Source organism: Oryx dammah, unplaced genomic scaffold, assembly GCF_014754425.2.
Source record: "Oryx dammah isolate SB20612 unplaced genomic scaffold, SCBI_Odam_1.1 HiC_scaffold_19, whole genome shotgun sequence".
NCBI lineage: Eukaryota > Metazoa > Chordata > Mammalia > Artiodactyla > Bovidae > Oryx > Oryx dammah.
The window spans coordinates 46,081,221-46,095,232 of record NW_024070203.1 but is presented as its reverse complement, the minus strand read 5'-3'; the positions used below and the strand labels follow the sequence as shown (position 1 = coordinate 46,095,232).

At 40.1% G+C, this 14,012-nt stretch overlaps 1 non-coding gene across 1 annotated transcript; it reads left to right on the top strand.

Moving 5' to 3' along the window:
- The first annotated feature begins 13,175 nt into the window (after window positions 1-13,175).
- On the top strand, window positions 13,176-13,281 carry LOC120879154. The gene has a single exon (XR_005724722.1). It is a non-coding gene; the product is annotated as a U6 spliceosomal RNA (small nuclear RNA).
- The last annotated feature ends 731 nt before the right edge of the window (window positions 13,282-14,012 follow it).

Sequence of the window (14,012 nt, the reverse complement as noted above, 5' to 3'; positions counted from 1 at the left end):
TGAAATATAGTAACATATATATATATATTTCCTTTAATTTGGCTGCACTGGGTCTTCATACCAGTGCTAGGGCTTACTTATTCTCCCCTCACCCCAGCATGTGGGATCTTACTTTCCCAAAAAGGGACTGAACACACATCCCCTGCATTGGAAGGTGGGTTCTTAACCACTGGGCCACCAAAGAAGTCCCCTACTGATATATTTATTCTAGACTTTATTTTTTTAAGGCAAATTATTTTGACATGACACGTGATAGATGCCATGCAGAGGGCACGCTGCTTGCTGAGTGACTTGCCCTGCAGAATAGTTCCTACGCGGCCTTGCTTCAGGCAAACATCTCAACCAAGTTCCTGTCGTCCATCATGGACAGTAGAACAGCTGGAAATTAAAGACTTTGAGACACATAGTGTTTTTGTTAAAGAAGTTTTATATGTAGAACAGCAAAGGTATTGTTTTTTTGTAAATTAATTTTTATTGGAGTACAATTGCTTTACAATGTTGTTTTAGTTTCTACTGTACAGCAAAGTGAATCAGTCATATGTATGCATATATATCCACTCTTTTTTAGATGTCCTTCTCATTTAGGTCACCACAGATATTTATTTGGTGGTGGGGGTGGTTATTTGTTTTTTGGAGCAGAAAAGGTTTATTGCAGGGCCAAGTAAGGAGAATGGGTGGCTAGCACTTAAAAACCTTGAACTCCAGAAAAGGGATTCTTAAGAAAACTTTGAGGGGAAAGATATCATATTCTTTAAGGGGAAAAAAATACCATATGTTTATCAATCCTACGTGAGAACTATGTTAGTTTTATTGCTATTTTACCCATATTTTATGTTATTTTAATCACATATGAAAGTATATTTTATTTAAAATATTAAAGCTCTTCAGGATTTCCCTGCTGGTCCAGTGGTTAAGGCTTCATGCTTCCAATGCAGAGGAAGTGTGTTTGACTTCTGATCAGGGATTGAAGATCCCACATGCTGCTTGGCCAAAATAAATAAATGAAATATTGAAGATCTTAAACTTCCTCCATTTGCACTAAAAAATCCTTAGTATGGGCAGGTTTAGGTAAACTGGCTCTTGTGATAGATATTTGTGACTTTTTTTGCCCATACCACATGCACACCAGGAAATTCCTTCATGACAGTTTTCTATATGTGACTCAGCAAGCTGGAGAAGACAGAACATCTGACTGTCCCTGGCTAGCTTTGACATCCTATACAGAGACTGGTTTGATGTGATGTTGGAGTTTCATACGCATGTCATTAAATTTGTAGTCACGTGGCTGCCCTTGTGGCATCTTCCTTCTCCAGCCAACTTTTGGAATAAAAAGCCACAGTAAGTTGAAAGGAAAAAGAACAGTGGCCTGGGGTGGGGGGAAAGCGTACCTGTTTGTCCAAATTGTGGGAAATAACTATTCATCTTAGAACACTAGGAGAGTTTGTAAGAATTTTTTCCAAACATTCAAGGAACAGATTGTTGAGCTACTTTTTTGGCTTTTGGTACTAGAATGTATAGCTGATGTGACGGTATTTTGCTAACCAATGAAAGTATTCATACTAAAAGAAAATTAATCTGCAAAAAAATTAACTGCTTTTAAACAGAGATATAAGGTTAATGGATAAAAAAGAAGGTATGGAACTTTATATATTCAATTTGAGTAAAGTATTCATGTGTGAATACTTCACTACTTACACTCAGATATGATGCTATATTTGATAGTATCTTAATTTTCTTTTTTAAAGTAAAAATCATATGTCCCAAGTTAATTTTTATTCTATTTCTAGCTTCACCAGTTTCTCTGTTTTAATGAAATGCTCTTGATTTTTCCACTGAAAACTGAAGGTATTTGTTATTACTTTCAAAAACATCTATAAAAATATTAATACTGGATCTGCCATCTAATGACATGTCAATAAATTAATTTTCAGCTGTGTGGGGAAATAAGAATATCACATTTAATTGTGAACTTATCATTTGACATGATATCAGATTAACAATAGTCAGATAATTAGAATATGAGACACACTGAATGTAATTCTGGCTTTCTTTAATGGTTTAACGATTAATTCAGAACTTTGCAATGTCTTATCCTTGTGACCGTTTTCATTTGTCATTCATTCCAACTGTATTTAGGCATCTTATGACATGCTAGGCACAGGACTAGGCACAAGAAATGAAAAGACAAATAAATGCACAGTCATGGACTCTGCCCTTCAGAAACCCATATCAAATAATGATAACTGGATAGATAAAAGAGCTGCACACTGAAGCTTTCCAGGTTTTAGCATGCCAGATATTGAAGAGTTCACAGTGCATATCATTAACTTGAAGCAAGACCACATTATCTGTTGGTTTTATTTATTTTTTAAAAAATATCCATTTATTATTTTTGGCTGTGCTGAGTCTTCGTTGCTGTGCCTGAGCTTTCACTGCTGTGAGTGGGCTCCTCATCACAGTGGCCTCTCTTGTTGCAGAGCATGGGCTGTAGGGATGGAGGGCTTCAGTAGCTGTGGCAGCACAGGGGCTCAGTGGCACCATGGCATGTGGGATCTTCCCAGACCAGGGATCAAACTGGTGTCCCCTGCATTGCAAGGCAAATTCTTAACCACTGGACCACCAGAGAAGCCCTCTTTTAGTTCTTTTAGTGGTCGTTTAGTTCTTAATTTATTTACTAGTACCCATAATAGTCGATTTGAATTGATGTATCCAGTACGATTTCATGTAACTATATGAATGCTTATAAAAATCAAATTTAACAAAGTGTAACACCTTCTCCTTCTTTATTAATCTTACAGTTCTGTTTAAAAGCCATTAATATTTTTTCTGAGATGAGTTTTCATTTAGTCTGAATGCTTTTGTTGGGCATCAAAATTGTGTCATATGATTTATACCTTATGCTTGCTCTGACATACGTTTAGTACTTTTTTAACAGCACCTTAGTTCAGCTTATCAGTTGCAGTGGGACAGAATTATTTGTCTATTTCCCAAACCTGTTATTTCATGGTAGGAAGTATTACGTCATCTCTTTTCTCAGCTCAGAAAGCCCAACTCATCCAACTACAGAAAGAGAAGAGCTCTTGCTATGTACTTGGTATCTAATTTTTATCTCTGCCTAGATTTACTCTCTGCTGGCTCAGAGGTTAAAGCGTTTGCCTGCAATGCGGGAGACCTCGGTTCTATCCCTGGGAACATCCCCTGGAGAAGGAAATGGCAACCCACTCCAGTACTCTTGCCTGGAGAATCCAATGGACAGAGGAGCCTGGTGGGCTACAGTCCACGACTGCGCGAGTAGTCTAGTCTAGTCTAATCTAGATTTACTCCATGAAAAACACACCTGCAAGAGCTGAGAGAAGCAGAGACAGTGGCCCAGAAAATTTTGGAAATTCAGCTCCATTTTTATCCCCTCTGCTGACTGCACCTGGTGCTTGGAAGAGCAGAGATGTTGTGGACCCAGATTTAAGCAGGAGAGCAGACAGCCCTTGGCGAAATGCTCTAGGCTGGAGTGACACACAAATCCCCTGAAGGCATCACCACACTAGAGCTTGGCTCTGGTAGAGGGACTGCTCTCAGGGGCTGTGCAACCTTGGGGGAGGGTATGGGGTTTAACTCTTCATATTTCCTACCCACTGCCAACCCCACCCCACTCCCCCCCACCACTGCCACTCCTCATGCAACCTCATTGTTGTTTCCTGGCTGACTTCAAGACACCACTCAGTTGGGAATTCCCTGGTGCTCCAGTGGTTAGGACTTGGCGCTTTCACTGCAGGGGCCAGGGTTCAATCCCCAGTTAGGGAGCTAAGATCCCACATACCTTGCAGTTCGGCAAAAACAAACAAACAAAACAGACACCACACGTTGCTGAAAACCAGACCCCGAGGGCCTATGAAAGGAAGAGAGTGTCAGGACTGACCTTGAAGTTGAGGCTGGACAAGGAAGAAAGGGAACATTGAATTTGGGTGAAGGACAGTAACAGGTATTAGGAGAAATTGATTGATTATAGTTTGGGCTTCCCAGGGGCCTCAGTGGTAAAAAATCTGCCTGCCAATGCATGGGATGCAGGTTCCTTCTCTGGGTCTGGAAGATCCCCTCTCCAGTATTCTTGCCATGGAAAATCCCATGGACGGAGGAGCCTGGTGGGCTGTAGTCCATGGGGTAGCAAAATAGTTGGACATGACTGATTGACTAAAAAACAAGAACAGTAATCCTTACTGCAAGGATGGATTTGTATATTTTTAAGTGGATGAAAAAAATGTCAAAAGAATAATAATTTTAAGGGAACTGAACATTATATGAAACTCAGATTTCAGTGCCCCTAAATAAAGTTTTATTAGAACTCAGCCACATCCATTATTACATACAGTGAGTGGGTAACTGCTCTTCCACTGAAAAGGCAGAGTTGAGTTGTTGGAACTGACATTTATGACCTCATATATATGAGATCCTATGTTCCACAAAGTCGAGAATAGTCACTATTTGCCCTTTTACAGAAAAAGTTTACTGACCCCTGCTCTAGGCTGTAAAACAATCCTTCATTTATTTATCCTTTGGAGGAAAAAAAACTACCTGCTGCATGACAAAGAACCCTCATCAAAAAATGAGTTTAAAAAATTATTTATTTATTTATTTGACTGTACTGGGTCTTAGTTTCGGTGTGTGGGATCTTTAGCTGTGGCATGAGAACTCTCAGCTGAGGCATGTGGGATCTAGTTGCCTGACCAGGGATCAAACCCAGCTCCACTGCACTAGGAGTATGGAGTCTTAGCCACTGGTACACAGGGGAAGTCCCCCAAAATGAGATTCTAATTGTAGGAGGAACTATGGCACTGCCAAGAAAAGAGATTGGCAAATGGATAAGCTGTTCAGTTCAGTTCAGTTGCTCAGTTGTGTCCGACACTTTGCAACTCCATGGACTAAAGCACGCCAGGCCTCTCTGTCCATCATCAATCCTGGAGTTTACTCAAACTCACATCCATTGAGTCGGCGATGCCATCCAACCATCTCATCATATGTTGTCCCCTTCTCCTCCCACCTTCAATCTTTCCCAGCATCAGGGTCTTTTCAAATGAGTCAGCTCTTCGCATCAGGTGGCCAAAGTATTGGAGTTTCAGCTTCAGCATTAGTCCTTCCAATGAACATTCAAGACTGATTTCCTTTAGGATGGACTCCTTGCTGTCCAAGGGACTCTCAAGAGTCTTCTCCAACACCACAGTTCAAAAGCATCAATTCTTTGGTGCTCAGCTTTCTTTATAGTCCAACTCTCACATCCATACAGGACTATTGGAAAAACTATAGCCTTGACTAGATGGACCTTTGTTGGCAAAGTAATATCTCTTCTTTTTAATATGCTGTCTAGGTTGGTCATAGCTTTTCTTCCAAGGAGCAAGTATCTTTTAATTTCATGGCTGTAGTCACCATCCACAGTGATTTTGGAGCCCCCCCAAAATAAAGTCTGTGACTGTTTCCACTGTTTTCCCATCTATTTGCTATGAAGTGATGGGACGAGATGCCATGATCTTAGTTTTCTGAATGTTGAGCTTTAAGCCAACTTTTTCACTCTCCTCTTTCACTTTCATCAAGAGGCTCTTTAGTTCTTCCTCTCTTTCTGCCATAAGGGTGTCTTCTGCATATCTGAGATTATTGATATTTCTCCAGGTAATCTTGATTTCAGCTTGTGCTTCCTCCAGCCCAGTGTTCCTCAGGATGTACTCTGCATATAAGTTAAACAAGCAGGATGTCAAAATACAGCCTTGACATACACCTTTCCTGATTTGGAACCAGTCTGTTGTTCCATGACCAGTTCTAACTGTTGCTTCTTGAATTGCATACAGATTTCTCAAGAGGCAGGTCAGGTGGTCTGGTATTCCCATCTCTTGAAGAATTTTCCACAGTTTGTTGTGATCCACACAGTCAAAGGCTTTGGCATAGTCAATAAAGCAGAAATAGATGTTTTTCTTGAACTCTCTTGTTTTTTTGATGATCCAACAGATGTTGGCAATTTGATCTCTGGTTCCTCTGCCTTTTCTAAATCTAGCACCTGGATTTAGAACACCTGGAAGTTCACGGTTCACATACTGTTGAAGCCTGGCTTGGAGAATTTTGAGCATTAATTTGCTATTATGTGATATAAGTGCAATTGTGCGGTAGTTTGAATATATTTTGGCATTGCCTTTCTTTGGGATTGGAATGAAAACTGACCTTTTCCAGTCCTGTGGCCACTGCTGAGTTTTCCAGATTTGCTGGCATATCCAGTGCAGCACTTTCACAACATCATCTTTTAGGATTTGAAATAGCTCAACTGGAATTCCATTATCTCCACTAGCTTTGTTCATAGTGATGCTTCCTAAGGCCCACTTCACTTCGCATTTCAGGATGTCTGGCTCTAGGTGAGTGATCACACCATCATGATTATCTGGGTCATGAAGATCTTTTTTGTATAATTCTGTGTATCTTGCCACCTCTTCTTACTATCTTCTGCTTCTGTTAGGTCCATACCATTTCTGTCCTTTATTGCTGACAGATGCAAAAAAGCAGTTTACCTAGGATGGTATTAAACTCAGTGAAAAAAAAAAAAAATAAACTCAGTGAAATAAGGTAAATGGAAAAGACAAGTGCTCTATGTTAACACTTACAGATGAAATCTTAAAAATAAAACAGACAAATGTATATAACAAAACAGAAAGAGACTCACAGACTAGAGAAAAAGCTAGTGGTTACCAGATGAGGAAAAGAAAAGAGGTTGAGGCAAGATAGGGGGAGGGGATTAACAGGTAAAACTTCCTATGAATAATAAAAAAAAGATTAACAATAAGGACAGATCGTACAGCACAAAGAATATAGCCATTATTTTTTAATAACTTTAAATTGAATATAGTCTATAAAAATATTAAATCACTATGGACATGAGTTTGAGCAAGTTCCAGGAGTTTGTAATGGACAGGAAGGCCTGGCGTGATGCAGTCCATGTGGTCGCAAAGAGTCAGACACAACTGAGCTACTGAACTGAATTGATGTTACTGTTTACTGTTCGTCACTCAGTCATGTCTGACTCTCTGCCACACCATGGACTGTAACCCACCAGGCTCCTCTGTCATGGGATTTCCCAGGCAAGAATACTGGAATGGGTAGCCATTCCCTTCTCCAGGGGATCTTCCCAACTCAGGGATTGAACTCAGGTCTCCTGCATTGCAGACAGATTCTTTACCATCTGAGACACCAGGGAAGCCCAACTTTAAATGGAATATAATCTATAAAAATATTAAATCACTGTGTTGTACACCTGAAACAAATATAATATTGACAATCAAATACACTTCAATTAAAAAAGAAAAAAAGAGCCAACAGAGGGAAGTGCAGGGGTAGCTATGCTCCCTCTCTTACTGCTATGAGTCCAGAGTGTGGCGAACAGGATGGCCTGCAACAGATCTGGGGGAGATTGGATCCAATTTAATCGCAGGTACTGCACATCATTAGTCAGCCAGCTCAATCGTTTGAGTCTCAGCTTATTATTATATGAAGTGGGATATTCATTACCTCACTGGGTGGATGACCTGTAATAACCTTTACAAAAACAGTCCAGATTCAGTAAGCGTTAGTTTCTTCCCCACTTTTAGCAGTGAGATCTCAAGAAAGAATGAATTACAACTTACGTCACCAAGAGACCACTTCACACATGGCAGCAATAAGGAAAAAAAAAATGTTTCATTTTCCAAGCTCTGCACTTCAGAGGATTCAATTAGAAACTATAAAGAAATCTCCGGCTCTTCACAGATCCAAGCAGACTGGAATTAAGGCAGGTTGGTGGCAGAAACACACTGTGCTGTAACATGAATATCCCAAATTAGGAGACAGAAATGCATTATAATACGGTTATATGATGGAATACTGGAAAGCTATGAAAAGAAAAGGAACAACATTTTAATGACATATATACCATGTGAAAGGTATAATACTTCGAGAAAAAAACCAGAGTATAAAATACAAGCTCAGCTGCATTTAAAAGAAAAAAAAACACAAAGACTAAAAAATATAAAGTACATGAACTTTGGGGGGAAAGAAAACTGTTTAACTGAGATGCAATTCACATACTGGGATGTGGACTTTTAAGGCAAAACAGGAGACTTCAAAAAAAAAATTGGACTTACAGAGAGGGTGCTTCAGGTTCCCCCTTATTGATCTTGGGGCTGCATTTATTTACTCTTTTTAGAGAAACCTTGCAAGAAGCACTGATTTAGTTGAGGCTTTCAATTTTCAGGTCAGGAAATTGAGCCCCAGAGAAGTGAGTATACCTGCCTAAGTACGCACAGCAGATTAGCAGCAAAGTAGGAACTAGAACTTCAGGCTTCAAGTTCAATACACCTCAACATACCAGTTGTCTCACATCATCACTCTTCTTTTCTTGTTCAACCCATAGTCACCCATAGTTGGGAGTTCTGGTTGTCTAATGGTTAGGACTCAGTGCTCTCACTGAGGGCATGGGTTCAATCCCTGGAAGGTGAAATAAGATCCTGCAAACCATGTGGTGCAGCCTAAGTAAACAGATAAATAAGTAATAAAACATATTCACATATAGTTTCTATGTTGTTGTAATTATAGTATAGACACAAATTGGGGACTACTAATTCTTTAAAACAGTTTTTCTTCTCTCAAGTTCTGCTATGTCAACATTTATTCTTTAGACTCTTCTTTTCATCTGTATAAGCAGTCTGCCTGCAGTATTTGTGAGCCTGGGGAGTATTTTCGTAAAAAGCCCAAGAAACTCAAAGGGCCCTTTTATTAGCAATTGTTGGAATCTCTGACTTCACTTTTAAATTTAAATTTTAAATTCCTTCCTCTTCAAAGTTTGCCTCTTTGAAAAGGACTTATAATCTCTTCCTCTTAATTTTTCAAGACGATAGATACTTTTAAAAATACCCCTCTCTCTCTTCAGCCACCTCCAGCCTCTTGGAGGATGAGTTGGGCTCATTGCAAACTCCTTGTCCCTCAAGCCCTGCCTCCAACAAAGAACTTCTCTCCTCAAGTCATTAGGATCCTAATTTTCTTCTTTCCTTGTACCTTCAGTTCAGTTCAGTCGCTCAGTCGTGTCCAACTATTTGCGACCCCATGAATAGCAGCACGCCAGGCCTCCAGGTCCATCATCAACTCCCGGAGTTCACTCAGACTTGCTTCCATCGAGTCAGTGATGCCATCCAGCCATCTCATTCTCTGTCGTCCCCTTTTCCTCCTGCCCCCAATCCCTCCCAGCATCAGAGTCTTTTCCAATGAGTCAACTCTTTGCATGAGGTGGCCAAAGTACTGGAGTTTCAGCTTGAGCATCATTCCTTCCAAAGAAATTCCAGGGCTGATCTCCTTCAGAATGGACTGGTTGGATCTCCTTGCAGTCCAAGGGACTCCAAGAGTCTTCTCCAACACCACAGTTCAAAAGCATCAATTCTTCGGCGCTCAGCCTTCTTCACAGTCCAACTCTCACATCCATACATGATCACAGGAAAAACCATAGCCTTGACTAGACGGACCTTAGTCGGCAAAGTGATGTCTCTGCTTTTGAATATGCTATCTAGGTTGGTCATAACTTTTCTTCCAAGGAGTAAGCATCTTTTAATTTCATGGCTGCAGTGACCATCTGCAGTGATTTTGGAGCCCAAAAAAATAAAGTCTGACACTGTTTCCACTGTTTCCCCATCTATTTCCCATGAAGGGATGGGACCTGATGCCATGATCTTCGTTTTCTGAATGTTGAGCTTTAAGCCAACTTTCTCACTCTCCTCTTTCACTTTCATCAAGAGGCTTTTTAGCTCCTCTTCACTTTCTGCCATAAGGGTGGTGTCATCTGCATAGAACCTGCCATTAGTTATTTCTACCTTAGCCTAGCAGCTCTCAACCTTGCCTGCTCTTTAGAATCGCCTGTGCTGGGCTCAGTCACTCAGTCATGTCCCACTCTTTGCGACATTATGGATTGTAGCCCCCCCGGATCCTCTGTCCCTGGGGATTCTCCAGGCAAGAATACTGGAGGGGGTTGCCCTCCTCCAGGGGATCTTCCCAACCCAGGGATCGAACCCAGGTCTCCCGCATTGCAGGAGGATTCTTTGCCATCTGAGCCACCAGGGAAGCCCTCAAAATCACTAGGAGTTCCTAATTTATTTTTATTGGGATGAGCACATGGTTCTCTTCCTCAACCAGGACTGACAACTTCTGCCTTGGATGAATAGGTTAAAACGAGTGTGATTTCTAAGAATATTTTTGTTTTAAAATAAGTCCATTTGGCTGACAGGGGAAGTGTTTTTTTGGAAGAGACCCCTGAAATTATACAACTAATGGTTTTCATTCATTCATTTATTCATTTATTCTTCATTCATTAAAAACCTACCCTGTGCCAGACACTAGAGGTTGACATATGTTCCTTGTTTTCAGGGGGTTTATTATCTACTAGTAGGAAAAAAAGTGCTCTAGTAAATATGAGGGAGTGCCATCTGTGGTATGAAAGAGACGTGTATGGATGTATTTTATCCAAACCAAGGTAAAGAACTATAATAATTCTTGTTTAATTGGAAGTTATAAGTGAAACACTACGTAAGTTATGTGTGTAGACTAACACCACAGTTCTATCAATAGAAAATGGAAGGTTGTTTAAAGCTGAGGTCAAATTTGAGGGGGCCTTGAAATGGCAAAGACTAGTTCCGGTGGCTCAGTGGCAAAGAATCCACCTGCCAAAGCAGGAGATGCAAGCTTGATCCCTGGTTTGGGAAGATCCCCTAGAGGAGGAAATGGCAACCCACTTCAATATTCTTGCCTGGGAAATCCCATGGACAGAGGAGCCTGGCGGGCTGTAGTCCATAGGGTCATAAAGAGTCAGATACAACTGAGCATGCATGAACACAAACATTGGTGTCAAAGAGAAAGAGAAAAATTCATATTGATAGATTTTTGTTAAAATCATTCAGAATTAAAGGAAGTGATAGTTAATAGAGTTACATTAAAAGTAAATAAGCAATAAAAATATATGATAAAGGGCCAATGGGACAGACCAAGAGCAGAACAGAAACAATTTGTAGGAAAGGAAAAAGAGCAAAAAAAACAGGAATGTCTCATGAAGAAACCATAATCATTCCAAAATAGAGTTCAAGTATATTTAAGAATATCACAAGTTAATGATATATTAAAGGGAAGAAAAATAAAAGCAGAGTAATGTGTATAATAGAATGAGACTGGAAAATATATGCCATTACCAAAAAAATCTATTTATTATTTATTGAAAATATGCTATATAAAATATATCTTTTGTTTCATTTGAAAAACAATTTTAGGAGGGAGCAGACTGGAAATAAAACTTCTTAAAGAATTGTAAAAATGTCTCTATTTAAAATTTAGCATGAAAAACCTAGTAAAGATCAAAGAAAAGCTAACAGTGAAATCAAGCCAAACACACTGGAAGAATTTACTCAGTAAAGAATCTGATTATCTTGTTCTTTATAAAATCCTACAAAATTCCACCATACTATAAGAAATCTTGAAATTATTCCTGTGGGGATCCAAAATTTCTCAGCTTGGCAATGACAACAGTATGATGGAAAGCACACTGAATATAGCACTCAGTTTAGTACTACAGATGCACCTCATTGCTGATAGTGTGTTTATCTGTGTTAATTGCTCAGTCATGTCTGACTTTTTGTGACCCCATGGATTGTAGGCTGCCAGGCTCCTCAGTCCATGGAATTCTCCAGGCAAGAATACTGGAGTGGGTTGCCATTTCCTTCTCCAGGGGATCTTCCCAACCCAGGGATTGAACCCGAGTCTCCTACATTGCAGGCCAATAGCAATTTATGAATAAGACTTCTTCATTTTTGGTTATTATAACTACTGTATTGTTAATAGAGTATAAGATTTTTGGTCATGAAAAGAAAGTTGAGTTAGACTGTCATAACTGCCGTTTCATTGCTATATATATATATATATATATTTTTTTTTTTAAGCAAAATATTGAAAAGAAGGAATCCCTGGCAGTCCAGTGGTTAGGATTTGGTGCTTTCACTGCTGGGGGCTCAGGTTCGATTCCTGGTTGGGGAACTAAGATGTCACAAGTCATGCAGCATAGCCAAAAATAAACAAACAACAACAACAAATATACCCAACACTGGCCCTCCCATGATAAAAGTGATCCAGTGTAAGCAACCTGCCAACCAGATAACTGACTGCTCTCCCTGGGAATGGTGCCATACTGGGGACTTGGTGTTAGTCTCCACAGATGGCTGACTGGACACTCTCTGGTAGCCATAGCCAGGTTGGCCTTGATTAATGGAAGTCCATGTTGTCACCATGACCACATTGTTCGTGAGCCCATTGGGCAATGGCAAGAATCTCTGGGGAAAGAAGTGAACTGGTAGCCACAGAATGGGCTATCCCATCCACCATCGTGGTTTTACACGGCATTGCTTCTGAACGAGGAACTCACTTTATGACAAATGAAGTGTCAGTGGTCTCCCCTCATAGATTTCTATTCTTCACCCATCCTGAAGCAGTTAGCTTGATAGAATAGTGGAAAGTCCCTTTGAAGACAAAGTTAAATACAAGAACAGCTCAGGGTTACTACTTTATAGGACCGAGGCCAGGTTTTCCAGGTGGTGGTGTATGCTCTACCTTGGTGACCAGTATATGGTGCTATATTTCCGTCAGAGCCAGAATTCATGGGGATAGGTCTAAGAATCAAGGAATGGAAATGGCAGGGGAACACCTCACTACTACCTCTAGTGATCCACTGGCAAAATTTTTGCTTCCTATCCTTGTGACCGTAAGTACTGCTAGTCTAGAGGTCTTAGTTTCAAAGGGAGGAATGCATCCACCAGGGACACAGCAGTAATTCCAAGAACTGGAAGTGAAGGCTGTTACCTGACCACTTTGCGCTTCTCAAGCCTCTGAGTTAACAGGCAAAAAAGAAGGTTACTATATGGCTGGAGCAATTGATCCTGATTGCCAAGGGGAAATTGAACCGCTACAAGCAATGGAGGTAAGGAAGGGTGTGGCTAAAATTCGGGAGACCTGTTAGGGCTTCTCTTAGTAACATAACCTGGGTTAAAGTCAATGGAAAACCATAACAGTCTAATTCAGGCAGCGCTATCAACAGCCCAGCTGCTTCGTGAATGAAGGTCTGGGTCACTCTACTGGGTAAAAAACCACAAACAGTGCTGCTTCAGCAGTACAAATATTAAAATAGGAATGATACAGAGCAGACTAACATGTGCCCTGCACAAGGATGACACGCAAATTCGTGAAGTGTCCCATAGTTTTAGAACAAACTAGTGGTTACCAGTGGGGAGAGGAAAGTGGGAAGGGGCAAGATAGGGAAGGTGATGAAGATGTACAAACTACTATGTATAAAATAAATAAGCTACAAGAATATACTGTAGAGCACTGGGAATATAGCCAATGTTTCATAATGACCAGGGATGGAATATAACCTTGAAAAATTGTGTATCACTATACACAAACAGATCATATACCTGAAACATAATATTGTATATCAACTGTATCTCAGTTTAAAAAAGAGAGAGAAAGAGAGAGAAAAGAACCACAACCAGCCAAGTTGCTTGGTGAGGATGAAAGGAATATGTAATGGGTAGTGGAAGAATATAGTTATCAATACCAGCTATGACCATGTAACCAGTTACAGAAATGAGGATGTAACTGTTATAAGTATTTCTTGCTTTTCTTTTGCTGTGAATATGCTTGTGTGTTTAAGTATGTTTGTGTCTGTATGTATCTACCTGTCTGTCTACTTTTGTTTTCTTCCCCCATCCCCTTATTGTATAACATAAAATGTATTAACTTTAAGATTTATTTATTTATTCATTCATTTTGTTTTTTGGCTGTGGTGGGTGTCTGCTGCTGCACGTGGACTTTCTCTAGTTGTGGTGATCAGGCGTTATTCTTCGTTGTGGTGTGTGGGCTTTCATTGCAGTGGCTTCTTTAGTTTCAGAGCACAGGCTTTAGGTATGCAAGTGTCAGTATTGTAGCCCCTA